The sequence below is a fragment of the Mustela putorius genome, unplaced genomic scaffold (genome assembly GCF_011764305.1).
Source record: "Mustela putorius furo isolate JIRA1106 unplaced genomic scaffold, ASM1176430v1.1 tig00001118_pilon_pilon_pilon, whole genome shotgun sequence".
In the NCBI taxonomy this organism is placed as follows: Eukaryota; Metazoa; Chordata; class Mammalia; order Carnivora; family Mustelidae; genus Mustela; species Mustela putorius.
The window spans coordinates 828,964-845,465 of record NW_025421577.1 but is presented as its reverse complement, the minus strand read 5'-3'; the positions used below and the strand labels follow the sequence as shown (position 1 = coordinate 845,465).

Below are 16,502 nucleotides of genomic sequence, written 5' to 3'. Positions count from 1 at the left end.
GAGACAGACAGTAAGCAATGAAACAAACACATGAACAAGGCGTCTTCAGAGCTATCAGTGCTAGAAGGAAAACGAAACCGGTGCCTCCCCATTCCACCCCTAGTACACATCCGTAACCTCTGCGTAGGGTACCAGGAGATACCAGGAGAATGTTCCTAGAGTCTCACAGAAGAGGCAAGCAACCCAGATGTCAACAGACAGGAAAATGGATAAATGCTTGTCTATGCACATCATGGAGGTTCAGAGACTGGCAAAAATGTACCCAGCGGCAGGCAGTAATAAAAAGTGAGTCTTAGAAACATAATGTAATTGAGAAAACCTAGTATCTAAAGACCACCTACTACAGTGTTTGTTTGTTTGTTTTTTAAGTGCAAAACTAAGCAGAGTTAACTAGTGGGTTAGTGTAAACTAGTGGTTAGGGAAACATGCAACAGGCGGTACAAACAAGGAAATATAAACAGAAAATTCAGGTTAGGAAGTCTCTGGAAGGGAGTCCAGAAGGGTCGAACAGAGGATTCCCAAGGTTTAGTTCTCAAGCCGGGTGCTAGGTTCACAAGTATTCACTTTATTACTAGGCTTTCTACTTTAGTTAGGTGTTACATCTTAAATATCAAATATTACATTCAGAAAGCTACAAAGAAAGTAAAAGAAGGGATAGGATGGAGTCTCCAGGGCAGCTAGGACTGAAACGTGGTATAAGGGCAAATACACATTTAAAATAAGCTTAATTCCCACTGTTGAAAATAAGGGAAGGGATATCCTAGCTCCCTTTTGAGTATTTGCTTTAGAAAATTTGTAATTATAGATTTTTTCTTGTCTCTTTGAAATATATGTAAATTATTTTGCAGCTAAATAAGGCTCTACCAGCTTTATGACCCAGTTAGGTCTTTCTCAAGGACCAGAGAACCAGCTTTTTGGAATGTCAGCATCCAAGGGAGGGAGCACCCCCATCTCCCAGTCTCTGTGAGAGGCGAGGAGCCCCACTGTGGGCTGTGCCTAGCTCCAGCTGCAAAATTACCTCCTGTCCTAAAGATAGGAAAAATAAACTTTTTCTTTGTATAAAGCCAATTAACACTGGTGACCACCCCAATGGCCAGGTGAATTTGTAATGAACTGTAAGTGATAAATGGTGCCGTCAAGTCATCTTCCCTGGGAACTAGTTATTGTCTGACTTGAGAACATGCATGCGTGTCTGCTTCATTGTACGGAGAGGTGAGACTTCTGTCTGCTCTCTCAGCAGGTGGCCCGTGTGCCCACAGCATTTTGACTTAATGCTTGTTCAATAACAGAACTATTTTTTTTCTCTACTACTTCTATAGAGAGGACTTCTGGGTTGGAAGGACATTTCTTTTTTTATTTTTTGAAGATTGAGCTTTTAATTCCATTTCCCCAAGAGTGGTTGGAGAGGGGCTACTGAAACTGGGTCTTCAATTGGATCCCATGAGGCAGACCCTAGAAGGAAGAGTTGTGTGCGGGACAGTTAGCAGGGAAAGGCTCCCAGGAAGGTAGTAAGGGCATGGTGAGGCCAGGATGAGGGCAAAGACAAGCAAAGAAACTATGGTGGCTGAGGTTCCTGATTCCACAGGGGGAACTCTGGAGTGTAAGTTATGCCTCGGCAGGAAGCCCCAGTAATGAGCAGAAAGGGAGAGTGAGGGGAGAGCCAGGAACATAAATTCATGGTTACTGGCTGCTGTAAGCAAAGCAACTATGTACAACAGTAAAGCAATCTCTTCCAAGGAAAAACTGTTTGGGGCAGTAAGGGGTGGGGCTACACTGAAAACCAAAACTCTCCAAAATGAGGTTTTATAGAAAGGTCGTGAACTGGGCAGGACCCTGAGGCTGGAGGTATGTTAACCCCCGTGAGGGAGCCTGGTGTTCATCCTGAACACACTGGGAAGCTACTAGGGAACTGGAAAGGAACGGCTTGCTTTAGGTTTAGTGCCGTGATTTCCGGTTCTGCACCATCAAACACCAGGGAAATATGGGTACTTTTTTCCTTGACAAATTTACAAATGTCCTGTCACAAACCTCAGTAAGAGTAACTCACCAAACTGGGAACATTAAATTTAAAAACACCGAGGAACGACTGAGCCTTCCTTCCCTAAGGAAGAAGGAATCTGGAAGATAGTCTCACAGTCCTCGAAGCTGATGGGCGTCTCCGCCAGCAGGGAGCAGTGTGACATATAGCTGGAGAGGCAGAGATCACCTGCAGAACTGCTTTCCATCTGTAAGGGGCCATGAGATGCCACAAGATGACCACCCCCCCGCACCTTCACAGTTTCCAGCAAAACAAGGAGAGGATAAATCAAAATAAACTGTCAATAGGGAGCAACCTGCTGTGCTCTGGCAATTTGAGCAATTTGAGCACCCTCTGTGCACCTGACCTTGCGCTCACTTAGCAGAGGGAATCAAAGATCACCAGCATGGAAAATCTCTTTAGTCCAAGACATCCGTGTGCTCCTCCCCGCTGACCTGTCTCACAGGGCAGCAGGACCTCCAGCAGTGCTGCTAGGAAATGCTGTTCCATTCCCTTTTCCTCCACGCCTCTGTGGAATGCTTCCCATTACCGAGTGTCTGCCTTAATCCTACCAGATGGCTTCCCTCCCTGGGGTCCATGCCCAGAATTATTATTTACCTAAGCTAAATGGAACATGGTCATTTTCTTAACTCACAGCCCCAGCTTTCAGTCTTGTTGTACTTTTCTTTAGACCCAGTAGGACATGCAACAGAAGCATAAAATGTTATGAAATATACAGCATTTCCCTTTTGGTCCCGGAGTGAGAGACTCTAACACTTCGATTTCATACAAACACCTGATAAATCGTCTGACTGACAGTTTCACAAATAGAAGGGCAGGGCGCTCAGACCTCTTAGGTTTCTCCAGTGAGAAGCTTTTTAAGAATATATCTGCCTAGGCAACCTGGGTGGCTCATTTGTTTAAGCAACTGTCTTCGGCTCAGGTCATGATCCTGGAGTCCAAGGACAGAGTCCCACATCGGGCTCCCTGGTTGGTGGGGAGTCTGCTTCTCCCTCTGACCCTCCCCCTCTCATGCATTCTCTCTCTCTCTCTCTCTCTCATTCACTCTCTCTCAAATAAAATCTTTAAGAAAAAAAAAAAAAAAAAGGACTATATCTGCCTGGCTGGTTTCTGTTGAGAAATCCCACAAATGCTCTAGGGCAATGGGGGCAGGGGGTCCCAGTAGGCTATGGCTAAATGAAAATTATGGGACTCCTACCCAAGATATGAAGGCTAAACTGAGGACTCCCAGACTACCCCATAAAAAGAGCCATTAGGATATTGGAAGGATGCCCCATTTGAAGTTTGAAGACTAGATTAAAACAAAGTTGCCTAAAACACATTTGATAAAATTCAACCACCACCTATAGTTTTAAAAAAAATCTTCCTGGGACACCTGGATGGCTCAATCAGTTAAGTGTCTGCCTCTGGCTCGGGTCATGATCCCAGAGTCCTGGGATCGAACCCCGCACTGGGCTCTCTGCTAGGTAAGTACTGTTATCCAATTCTTCTCTGCTTGCTGCTCTGCTTGTTCTCTCCACCCCCAATCCAAATAAGTAAAAATAAATGAAGTATTTAAAAAAAAATATTTCTCAACAAGGAATAAGAGAATTTCTTTAATGACCTGACTGAGTGGTCTACCAAAAACCTACAGCAAACATCTTAATGCTAAAACATCAGCAATCCCCTTCAAAGTCAGGAACAAGACAAGGACACCCACTAACACTATTTTATTCCCCGATGGTGCTAGAAATTCTAGAAGGCACAGATAATAAAAAGAAATAAAATAGGCATATGCTCTATCACTCAGCCATCCATTCCTAAGTATGTCTGGAAGACATTCTCATACTGCACACAAGGAGACATGTACAAGATTATGCCCTGCAGAACTGTTCTGCAAGCAGAAATTGTTAAAAGGGAAACAATCTAAAGGTTCACCAATAGGAAAATGTGTTTAAGAACTACATTATGTTCCTCGAAGGGACCAGAACAGAACAGAAGCACTGCTTAACCCACTGGTCTGGATAAAGAAAACGCAGATCTAGGGGACAGAGAGAGGCAGGGAAAGGGGAGGCTGAGTCCTGGTACTATACTACCTTTAGGCAGATAATCCAAAGACATCGTATGGTCCAAAGTGAGCCAACTCACCTGTCATAGTTCAAAGCCACCCGATAATAATGAATCTACTTCGAATAAGCACAAACATGGTCTGGACCCAGAAATTCCACAGGTTTCAGGAGCTTTCCTATGCAAAGATTTTTAGTGTACCTTAAAGTCAAATCTCTAATATTATCCCACAGACTTCACCAGGAAATGCCACCAACTAAAGCTGCCTAATTTCAAACTGTTTGTTTGGAAACAGAAAGTTGGACAAGATCATCCTAACAGCCTCTCCTGTCTCCTATAATAATATGAAGAAAGCTACACATCAACAGCTTTTGTCCTGGGGTTTTTCAGACACCCTCAGATAGTTCATCAGTGTTTTAAGTTTTTTGAAAGAAAATTCAGTTTAACAGGGTATTGTGTAGAAAAATTCATCACAATCTAACTTGTGATAACTAGCTTAATAATAAATTTGTGTGTGCTTATCTTTTGAAGTTTGTTATGCAATACCACTACAAATAATTTTAAAGTCTACCATGCAAATAATCCAGCACCAAGGATTATCCTACTCACTTAAAAAGGTCAACCATCCAGTCCTTTGGAAGGAGGTAAATAGATATTCCTGTGTAAACTAAATAACCATGAAAACTGCAAAATAGTAACTAATTTTGTGGTTTACAAACTATGTTAATATAATAGTGCTTCAGGGTTCCCTGAACATTTGATTCTGATTTCTTTTCCTGATTTCAAACTTAAAGAAAACTATATAGGGGTACCCTGGGTGGCTCAGTCGGTTAAGCATCTGCCTTCAGCTCGGGTCATCATCTCAGGTCCTGGGATCGAGCCCCGCATCGGGCTCCCTCATCAGCAGTAAATCTGAGTCTGCTTCTCCCTCTCCCTCTGTGATCTCTCTGGGTCTCTCAAATGAGTGAACTAAAAGCTTTAAAGAAAAAAACAAAAAGAAAAAGAAAGCTATATGTTCAAATATAAATTCTATTTCATCAACTTCATGTTCCAATTCTGAACAAACCTCACTTAAATATAAACATCGCCACCTCTTCCTTGAGTCTGAACTTGCATGCGTCTTTGTACACACATTTTAGGCAATCCCATCACTAGCGCCTGCCAGTCAGTAATTCCATTCTGTTAATATCCCCCTACTGATGAAACAAAGTATCACAACGTTAGGGAAATTATTTGAAACTATTCCTGCATCTTGCCCTTTATAAAAACATAAATGTAAGTATAAATATTTTGAAAAATGCAATGTCTAGTGATAATGGAGGCAAAGCAAGTCGTTAGGTGCTAGGCATGCCATACGAGGGGTCTCTAGGTCATGGTTAGTGTGGAAAGGTGGACCTGTTGGATACAGAGCACAGCTGCTCACAGTGATTTTATCACAGTGGTTTTTCTCAGAGTCCTTTTCCTACTTCCTGCTGTGTAACGTGCAGATCATGATCTCAATTTAACATCTCCATCTTTTTCATGATGATTCCATTGAGCTAGGATTCATTTGCCACAAATTCATCCATTTCCAATGGGCAGCAGAGTACTTTTCAGTTTGTCCCCAGAGTTCCACAACCATCAGCATGATTTGTTTTAAAATATGGTCACCACCCTGAGAAGAAACTCTGCACCCTTAGCAGCCACCTCCCAAACCTTCCCAGCATTCTCAAAGCCCCGGCAAGCACTAATCTACTTTCCATCTCTAAAGATGTGCATATTCTGGACATTTCATATAAATTAAATCACCCGACAGGGGGTCCCGTGCCTCTGGTTTCTTTCTTTCTCATGTTTTCAAGAATCATTCATGTTGCATCGACCAAACAATACTCTACTGCATACATACATATTTGTTTACCCATACGTGATGGCTATTTGCCTTGTTCCTATTTTTCGCACATTATTATGAATGATGCCGCTATTATCATTTGTGTACACGTTTTTATGCAGGCATAGCTATATGTCCACGCCAAAGGAAAACTCAAGAGTACAACTGCTGGTTCTTCTGACAACGCTGTTTGCCTAGTTAAGGAATGCCAGGCTCGACCACCTTCCACTGTCACTGGCAGCACATGACGGTCCCAATTTCTTGACATGCTCACCAAAACCTGTTTTTATTACAGTCCTCCTAGGGAGTGTGCAGTGTCTCGCTGTGGTTTTGATTTACCTTTCCTAAATAACTCATGATGTTAAGCATCTTTCCATGTGCTTACTGGCCACTGCACATTCAACTTTTACACCCCTTGAAAATGGGATGACTCCAAATCTGGGGACACCCCCTGCAGATGACAAAGGTTAACATGCTGAATATTGCCAAGTGCTAATGTGTTCTTGTTGATTCATCTTATAATGACTAAGTTTTAGAAATCTGAACATAAGACTAATGTATTTGCTTTTATATTGAGGTTCATATACAACATTTACAAAAACAAAAACAAAAACAAAACAAAAACCAACAAAAAAAAAAACCCACAAAACCAACAACAACAAAAAAAACTAACCGTATGAAACCACTGATCTAACAAAATCTCTTTTGCTTTTTCCACACTTAAGAAAATAATCCCAGGGGGCCTGGGGGGTTCAGTGGGTTAAGCCTCTGCCTTCAGCTCAGGTCATGATCTCAGGGTCCTGGGATCACACCCCATGTGGGGCTCTCTGCTCAGCGGGGAGCCTGCTTCCCCCTCTCTCTCTGCCTGCCCCTCTGCCTACGTGTGATCTCTCTCTGTCAAATACATAAAATAAAGTTTTTAGGGGAAAAAAAAAAAAGAGAGAAAGAAAGAAAGAAAAGAATCCCAGAGACTCTAAATGAAAAAAGTAAATAGGGTTGGAGGGGAAAAGCAAAGAGGAAATATGAAGCAAGCAAGTAAATAAACAGGAATGTAAACAATAAAAAGTAAGTTCAGCTCTAACAGAAGACGAACAAGAACAAAATTAGTAAAAAAAAAAACAAAAAACAAAAACCTTAAACATACATTGTATAATATGCCCAGCTTAAAAGGAGTGAGACTAGAAAGCAAACCAAATAAGTGATTATCAAAAAAGTGAGGATAATCACCAGATTACTCTAGAAGAGCACAGACTTTTTTGTTTCCTTAAATGGTGCTGACAATGTGCTATGTTGGGTCATGCTTAAACAAGTAATCACTTCTTATTTATTTAGCTGTTTGTAGATGTATGGACACTGTATTTCACAATAAAAAACTTAATAAATTCTTACTCATGCAAACTTACAGCTAAGTGGGAGGTTTTGCTTTACAAAAGAAACTGCTTAAAATCCCTCCAAAGCTGACAATTAAAAAGAGAATTATGGAGCACTGGGTGTGGTACAAAAACAATGAATACTGTTATGCTGAAAATAAATTTTTAAAACTAAATAAATAAATAAATGAAAAGAATTATCTCCCATCGATCTCTCATCTTATTCGAATGGAGACCCCACTGTACATCTCCATTTATTCTCTACAAATAAACAGAAGCCTCGCCTTCAAAGGGAACCCATTTTTCAAAGTGACTCCCCTTTAATAAACATCATTTGCTGCCAATTTACTGACAACTACACTGACTGCAACATCATAAAATCCCTGACATGCTTGACAACTCTCAACCAAGCACAACCCAAGGGTCACACCTGCTCTTCCTCCTCACCAGGAAATTATTAGCAGCAGCAAGGACATCTCACATTAGATACTAAAAGCCTTAATATTTACACTGCTTGGCAGCCCCGAGCCTGCTCTCTAGCAAATTATTTTAGAGCTGGGGAATTTGAGGTCAGCCCAGCAGAACAGACACATGCAACAAGGTGCTAGAGACAATGACAGGGGGTAAGTAATGCTCCCCCACTCTTGCTGACTCAGACTCCTACCACTGGCAAAGAATCTTTCATTAAAGGAAGTGAAATTAATGGTTGCAGTGGGGTACACGCACATACACACCAGTTACGTTACTTAGTGATTCACGAGGCAAAGTAAAATTTTGCAAGGTCCCTAGTACAGGCCATTAAGTGTGAGACCACTGGCTAGAAGAATCTACAATATTTTCTTCAGGACTCATTCTTACCACCAATCTGTAACCTCTGATGTACCAAGAACGGTAACTTTGCTTTCACATTGCCGAGTATTTGAACAAGTAACCCTCTGCCTGCCCCCTCCAGTACTGGTCCCTCCCACACACAGTCTGCTCTAGAAAGATCCAATGCATTGAGCACACAACCTCAATAATCATCACTGTGCAAGATGGCAAGCCTGCCTGGGACCTGCTGGAGGAAGCAGGGTGCGCTATCTATGAGCATGTTGGGAGTCTGACAACCACAGGGTGGAGAAAGGCAAGAGAGAAAGGTTGGATGTGGCCCTTTATCATTTGGAGCCCTTAGAAGCCCTCCTACCCAGCGTGCATGCTGTCAGGTGACTGCAGGAAAGAGGGGATGGGACCATGGTTGTTTAGCACCTTACACCCTTCTCCTCTGTACTAGGTATTTTTCCAAGAACCTCCATTTTATAGCAATATCGTACTCCCTGTGACTTTCCTTATATGGCAAGTGTATTATGAGCATGTATCAGAGGACTGTGCCTACTTTGTTGGGACATCAAATAACATTCGTGAAATTCAATTGGCAAAGTGGATGGTTTGTGTCAGGGTAAGAGAGCAGTTGGTCATGGACACTGGGGTTACGGTAGTAAGTCAATTATACTCGTCTTTCTTTCCCAAGAACTAGTAAGGAGCACAGCAACATCAACTGAGTGCGGATTCTGCCTCCTACCCCTTGGGCTGGGGCAGCTTTTGCTTCTTCTCAAGGACCTCCAACCAAGTGCAGATGTGTTCACAAGCTGATACACCTGCATGTCCACCCCCACGGGGAAGCTTTGCCCTTTCTCTCTGTTGCATGTTATCAACTTGAAAGACTTCATTCATCACTGGAAAGACCCTCCCATGGGATCCACATAGATTGGATGTAAGAAATGAGAGGTTGTACAAGAGACCAATCTCTCAAAATTAAGGGCGCTCAGTAAGCCATATAATCATAACTTGGTGTAAAACACAAGCAGTACGAAGAAGCCGGTAGAAGTTGGAGTGTGAGAGTAGGATTTCTAAGCCACAAGAGTATTGAGAAACCTCTTCTCCCCATGAGATTTTATTACGGGAACTTACTTCACTTGCCTCATGGTATTCTATGGCAAAGATAAATGAGGAGTGAGGCTAAACCATGTTAGTTGCTGTTGCTAAGATCTTGAAGACATGTGAAAATAAATGAAATGGAACTCAAGGTATGAGTCATGCAGCCCTGTGAACTCCCATACTCAGTATGTGACATATAATTGGCTGACTTGCTCACTAGAAGGGATCCCAGAGTTTGGGTTTCTGGACTCAGCCTCCACATCCAAGTTGCTGGCTTGGTTGTGCTCCATCACCTTCCTGTTTCGTGCCATCGCAAGATCACAGGATAGCACAGGATATCGAGCAGGACAACAAGTTTAAGAGCCCAACAAGCTGGCTTTGAAGCCCAGCCCTGCCACTTACAAGCTCTAGGACTCGGTTTTCCCACCTGTAGAATGGACATGATACTAACAACAGGTGTTCCAAGGATGAAAGGAGCTAATAAACTGAGCATTTACAACAGTCCCTGGCACCTTCTACAGCTGTTTAGGACTCTAGCATTATTACAGAATCAAAAATGCTGACAGTACCTTGACCACTTGCCTTGAAAGGAAATATTAAGTTCTCTTTTACACATACGTTATACTTAAGGAGAACATCAGACAACCCAGTTGAAAAATAACTTAACACCAAAACTCAGTTGTTGCTCTTTCAGGGGGAGCCCCCCGCAGGGCTGGACTGGCTCAGAGTCCACCAATCTGGGGTGGGCAGTGATGATGTCCAAGTAGTACTTGGAGCTAGGAACATCACAGGCCTCCCCCACCATGGCACCCCAGAAGCCGCCCAACTGCTTTATGCACCCCAAATGCTGACTCAATCCCATCAGAGGATGAATCATGCAAAAGTCATCCCAGTAAGCACAGGACTGCAAATCCAAGGAAGCACCTCTAGAAGCTGCTAACAGAAAATGCGGGCAACCAACGGAACACGTGCCTTCTTGCTTTTCCTAACTAAGGGATGATCACCACCTTCCCAGCGGCTCCCCCACAACTCACCCCCTACGAACAACTGGGGAAGATCTACTTGCCCTCTGAGAGGCAGTCCAGCCCTGAACATCCAGTATTAAAATGCTGAGACACCCACCACTCAACATACTTTCTTCTTGAGCCTACATTCTAATAAAGGCATTTGGAATCGGTGTGAACACTAGGCCATTCCATGTCCAGAAGAGGGTTCAACCTACCTCCTGTTTCGACTGGCTGCAAGCAAAATATTCTGGTCATTATCATCCGAGACAAACTGTTTACTAACTCCTACCAAATCCCAAGTAAGACAAAAAGTCGGGATGCACATTCTAAACCAATGGTCTAATCGAAATTCCAAGCAAGGTAACCTCATACTTCTTCTCTTCCAATGATCTTGTTCTCCACCGGATCCCCACCCAGCATATTTAAGATCATGGCCCAGACCTAACCAAGGGTAACCCCTCCAGCAGCTCCCTTTCAAGCACGTGACTTACATTCTTGCTAGTCGTTTGTCTGCAAGATTCATCTGACACCCTGGACCCCACAATCCCTAATCCTGCCACCAGCCACCAGCCTCCAACCCCATCCCCACTCCTCCAAAGACCTCCCTTCCCTCCTCACTCAGCCTAAGTACAAACCACTGTAGCATCACTCCCTGACACGCACCCCACCTCCACCTTCCTGACACACACCCCACTTCCTTCCCTCCACCACCCCTGGTAATTCTACCTGAGCGCTAAACCAAGTGGGGCTACGGGGAATCCTTGGTCATTCCCTGTTCAGTCTCACACCATCGTAGGCTACTTCATTCTTCCTCTCTCCTGAAAACTCAACATCTCCCCAGTTCCTACTGTCCGTGGAAGCCCAGGCCTCTTGGTTCACCAAGAAAACGGAAGCAGGGGCGCCTGGGTGGTTCAGTGGGTTAAGCCTCTGCCTTCGACTCAGGTCATGATCTCAGGGTCCTGGGATCGAGTCCTGCATCGGGCTCTCTGCTCGGCAGGGAGCCTGCTTCCCTTCCTCTCTCTCTCTCTCTCTGCCTGCCTGCCTCTCTGCCTACTTGTGATCTCTGTCTGTTAAATAAATTAAAAAAAAAAAATCTTTAAGAAAACGGAAGTAATCAGAAAAATTGCACCGGCTCACACCCGTTCCCTCACCTAAGTGCAACTGTGCCCACAGGCTCTGCCTTCTCTCCCGTTTAAATGGCGGACTATCTGGGATCCTGGCTAAGTCCCACCCTTCAATAGAAACACCAAACCCTAACCCTTCCTTTCTCTTGTTCAAGGAGGACTCTCCTCTCTGTCTCTCCTGCATCAAATATTTCCTCTCAATTGATCCTTCACATCAACAGTCTTCCCTGCTTTTAGGCCTCCCATACTGAAATCCCCTTGACTTCGCTCCCCAATCCAGCAATCATCCCATTTTTCTCCTTCCTTTCAGAGCCGTACTGGGAGGCTCAGTCGGTTGAGTGTCTGCCTTGCATTCAGGTCATGATCTCAAGGTCCTGGAATGGAGCCCCGCATCAGGCTCCCTGCTTGTGTGGAGAGTCTGCTTTTCTCCTCTCCCTCTGCCCCTTTCCCTCCCCCCATGCTTGATCTCAAATAAAATCTTTTAAAAATAAAAGTGTTTACATAGTACAGCTCTCTCCAGGTTTTCACGATTGCCATGCCCTTATGTTGTGAATGTGTCTCTTGTAAACAGTATATATTGGAGTCTCATTCATTTATCCAGGCTGACAATCCTTGTCTTTCAACTGGCAATTTTAGAGGATTTTCATTTAATGCAATTACTGATATATTTGGGTTTAAATATACGATATTTTCATTTCCTTTTTATTTCCCAACGCCAACGCCACTTCCCTCCTTTGGGGCCCTCTTTTGAAAGGACTTAGAAAGGATTTAGACTTCTTGTTAGAAAATATTTTTAACTGAATAAAGATTTAATCTCCCCTGTCATTTCTTTAGTCCATGGGTTTTTAAAAAGGGTTAATTCAAAAGACTTATATAGTTTGTATTGATTTATAGTTTAATTCTATTTTGAACAGAAGAACATACTTTGGGATTTTCGTCTTCTTAAATTGGAGGCTTTATTGTTTGTTTTGTTCTGTTTTTAAGGATCCAGATTATGGCCAGCCTTGATGAATATCCATGAGTATCTGAACATTACTACTGAGTGGCACTGATTGTTCTAGAATTGTTGTTGATGGATAATGCTGTTGAAATCTTCTATATCCTTAACACTTTCCTATTTCTTCTATTCACAGAGATAAGAGTATTGAAGTATCCAACTCTAATTGTGAATTTGTTGATTTATCTTTTCAATTCTAACAGTTTTTCTTTTATGTAATTGTAAAGTGCTGTTATTAGATGAATGTACACCTAAAATTAGGTCTTCTTGATGAACTAATGCCTTTAGCATGTAATATTCGTTATTCCTTATAATATTTCTTCATCTAGAATCCAAAGAAGGATTTATCTAGAAATCCAATTTTCTTTTAGTGTTTGAATATCTTTTTTCAATACTTATCTTTATGTTTGAAGTGGGTTCCCTATGGAAAGCACATAGTTGTATTCTTGCTTTATTATCCAAGCTAACGACCTCTACCTTTTAAGTTATTTAAGTTAGTTACATTAAATATAATTATCAATATGCTCAATGTGTATTTATCATTTTGCTTCTCTTTATTTGTTATACATTTTCCCTTTTGAGAATTCTTAGGTACCTCTATGAACTGGCTGTTAAGTATAGCCCTTCATTTGTTTATTTCGCCAAAGTTTGTAATATACATTAGCATCACTATCTACCTCACATAAGGTACAGTCTACTTGTGTTTGCTACCTCCTGTCCTTTGTGCTATTGTTGTCACATGTTCATAGGTTATGAACTCCACAATACACTTTTCTTTAGACAGCCAATTATCAAAGGAGATAAAAAGTTAGAGAAAAGTGTCTGTTTTTGTTTGTTGACATTGTAACCATTTCTAGCACTCTTCACTCCTCCACATAGATCCTCCATCTGTTATTTTCCAACTACCCCATCAACTTCATTTAGAAGTTCATATACTCAGTCTGTTGGCAATGAATTTGCTCAGATTTTACTTCTCTGAAAAGGTCTTTATCTTCATTTTTGAAACCTAGTTTGTCTAGGTAAAACCTCTAGGTGGACTTTTGCTTTTGGCACTTTAAAGATAGCAAGCCATTGTCCTCTGACTTTGATGGTTTATAAGACAGACATCACCATTACCTTCATTCCTCTGTAGTAGTTCTGTTTTCTGTTATGTTCACAATTTTCTCTTTGGTTCTAAACAGTTTGACTGCTACTATGTGCCTAGATAGGTTTTTCTATTTATCCTGCTTGGAGATCTCTAAAATTCTTGGATCTGAAGTTTGTGGTCTTTCGTTAACTTTAAAATTAATGGGCAAGGGGGTGCCTGGGTGGCTCAGTAGGTTAAAGCCTCTGCCTTCGGCTCAGGTCATAATCCCAGGGTCCTGGGATCGAGCCCCGCATCGGGCTCTCTGCTCTGCAGGAAGCCTGCTTCCTCCTCTCCCTCTCTCTCTGCCTGCCTCTCTGCCTACTTATGATCTCTGTCTGTCAAATAAATAAATAAAATCTTTAATAAAAAATAATAATGGGTAAGGACTTTTCAAACACATTTCTCCTATACCTTTATCTTTTTTCCTTCTGGGAACCCAGCTGCATGTATTGTATTTTTGTACCACATCTCATATGTACTGTCCTTTTGTTTTGTTCTGTTTTTCCATTCTTCTCAATTTTTTGTGTTCTGGTTTAACTTTTATTGTCCCATTTTCAAGTTCACAGACTGTGTCCTCTGAAGTATCCAGCCCATTTATAAGCCCATCTATATTAGTTATCCATTATTATGTAATAAATTAACCCAAAACTAAGTGGCTTAAAACGCAGTTTCTGTGGATCAGGAACTAAAAATACCTTGGTTGATGGTTCTGACTCACGGCCTCTCATGAGACTGTATTAAACGTCATCCAATGCTGGGGTCATCTGAAGGACTGGATGAAGCTGGGGGATCTGCTCCCAAAAGGACTTACTCATAGTGCTGGTTGTGGGTAGAAGATCATGGTTCCGGGCACCTGGGTGGCTCAGAGGGTTGGGCCTCTGCCTTCGGCTCGGGTCATGATCTCGGGGTCCTGGGATCAAGTCCCACATTGGGCTCTCTGCTCAGCAGGGAGCCTGCTTCCTCCTCTCTCTCTTTCTCTGCCTGCCTCTCTGCCTGCTTGTGATCTCTGTCTGTCAAATAAATAAATAAAATCTTTTTAAAAAAAAAGTGTATTTAAAAAAAAAAAAAAGAAGAAGAAGAAGAAGATCATGGTTCCTCTTCACCTGGCTCCTCTACGGATCACTTGAGGGTCTTCATCACACAAAAGGATGGCTTTCCTCAGAACATGTGACCAAGCAGAAGGCAAGGCCTGGTTATTTGGCTTGCTCCCAGCTCTTTTCCTAAATGGAACTGTCTCAATGAGGCCTTCCCCAAGGATCTCCCCCACCGAAAACTCCCTTCCCTACTTTACTTTTTTCCACAGCAATTTTTGCCATCTCATATACAATTTAACTTACATACAACTTACACTTAACTTATTCATGCCTAGCTGCCTCCACCAGGATCTAGGCTCCACATAAGAAACCATATTCATTGGCCTATCTCCAGTACTGTGACCAGAATCCAATAAATAAATATTTGTTGAATGAATGAATGTGGTGGTCTTTAAAATTCCCTATCTTTCATCCTCTCAAAGTTCTGAGGTCTCATGCATTGATAGAAATGAAAGGCCCATTTCTACCTAAAACAGGTATTGGTCTATTTTTAATTCTTCTATCACATTTGTCATTCATGGTAAATTTCAAGGATATTAGCTAGGAATATTTAGTAGGAACAAACTTTGAGCCTGTTTCTTCATCTCTGAGAGCTACTTTTCTAAGGTATGAGACCATCTATGCTTCTACTCCTGGATTCAGAAGATTTTTCTCTAGATAACTCTAGAAGAGAACATCCTGTATTTGCATTTCATTAGTTAAGAACCTCATAAAATCAACACTGCCAAGACACATCTACATACCACACTCTTGGTTTTCATCAATCATCAAAAGAAAACATTTGATTTTACCAGAGACCTACTGACAATGACAACATTTATAATGACAATATTTATGCTACTTATTGTTCCCCATATGAAGTCCCATGGAGGAAATTCCTTTGAAAATTTAATGCCAAGAGCAATCTCTTCGACCTCATCCATAGCAACTTCTTCCTAGGAACATCGCCAAAGGCAAGGGAAGCAAGGGCAAAAATGAACTATTGGGACTTTATCAAGATCAAAAGCTTTTGCACAGCAAAGGAAACAGTTAACCAAACCAAAAGACAACTGACAGAATGGGAGAAGATATTTGCAAACCACGTACCAGATAAAGGGCTAGTATCCAAAACCTATAAGGAGCTTAGTAAACTCAACACCCAAAGAACAAATAATCCAATCAAGAAATGGGCAGAGGACATGAAAAGACATTTCTGCAAAAAAGACATCTAGATGGCCAACAGACACGTTAAAAAGTACTCCACATCACTCGGCATCAGGGAAATACAAATCAAAACCACAATGAGATATCACCTCACACCAGTCAGAATGGCTAAAATCAACAAGTCAGGAAATGACAGATGCTGGCGAGGATGCGGAGAAAGGGGAACCCTCCTACACTGTTGGTGGGAATGCAAGCTGGTGAAACCACACTGGAAAACGGCAAGGAGGTTCCTCAAAAAGTTGAAAATAGAACTGCCCTATGACCCAGCAATTGCACTACTGGGTATTTACCCTAAAGATACAAACGTAGTGATCCGAAGGGGCACATGAACCCAAATGTTTATAGCAGCAATGTCCACAATAGCCAAACTATGAAAAGAACCTAGATGTCCATGAACAGATGAATGGATAAAGAAGATGTGGTACAGGGGCACCTGGGTGGCTCAGTGGGTTAAGCCGTTGCCTTCGGCTCAGGTCATGATCTCAGGGCCCTGGGATCGAGTCCTGCATCGGGCTCCCTGCTCAGCAGGGAGCCTGCTTCCCTCTCTCTCTCTCTGCCTGCCTCTCTGTCTACTGTGATCTCTGTCAAATAAATAAATAAAATCTTTAAAAAAAAAAAAAAAAGAAGATGTGGTACGTACACACACACACACACACACACACACACACACACACAGGAATACTATGCAGCCATCAAAAGAAATGAAATCTTGCCAT

The 16,502-nt window shown here is 42.2% G+C and overlaps 1 protein-coding gene across 7 annotated transcripts in view; it reads right to left on the bottom strand.

Moving 5' to 3' along the window:
* RYR2 (ryanodine receptor 2) overlaps positions 1 to 16,502 on the bottom strand; it is a 738,653-nt gene that overhangs the window by 649,052 nt on the left and 73,099 nt on the right. The window lies entirely within an intron of this gene.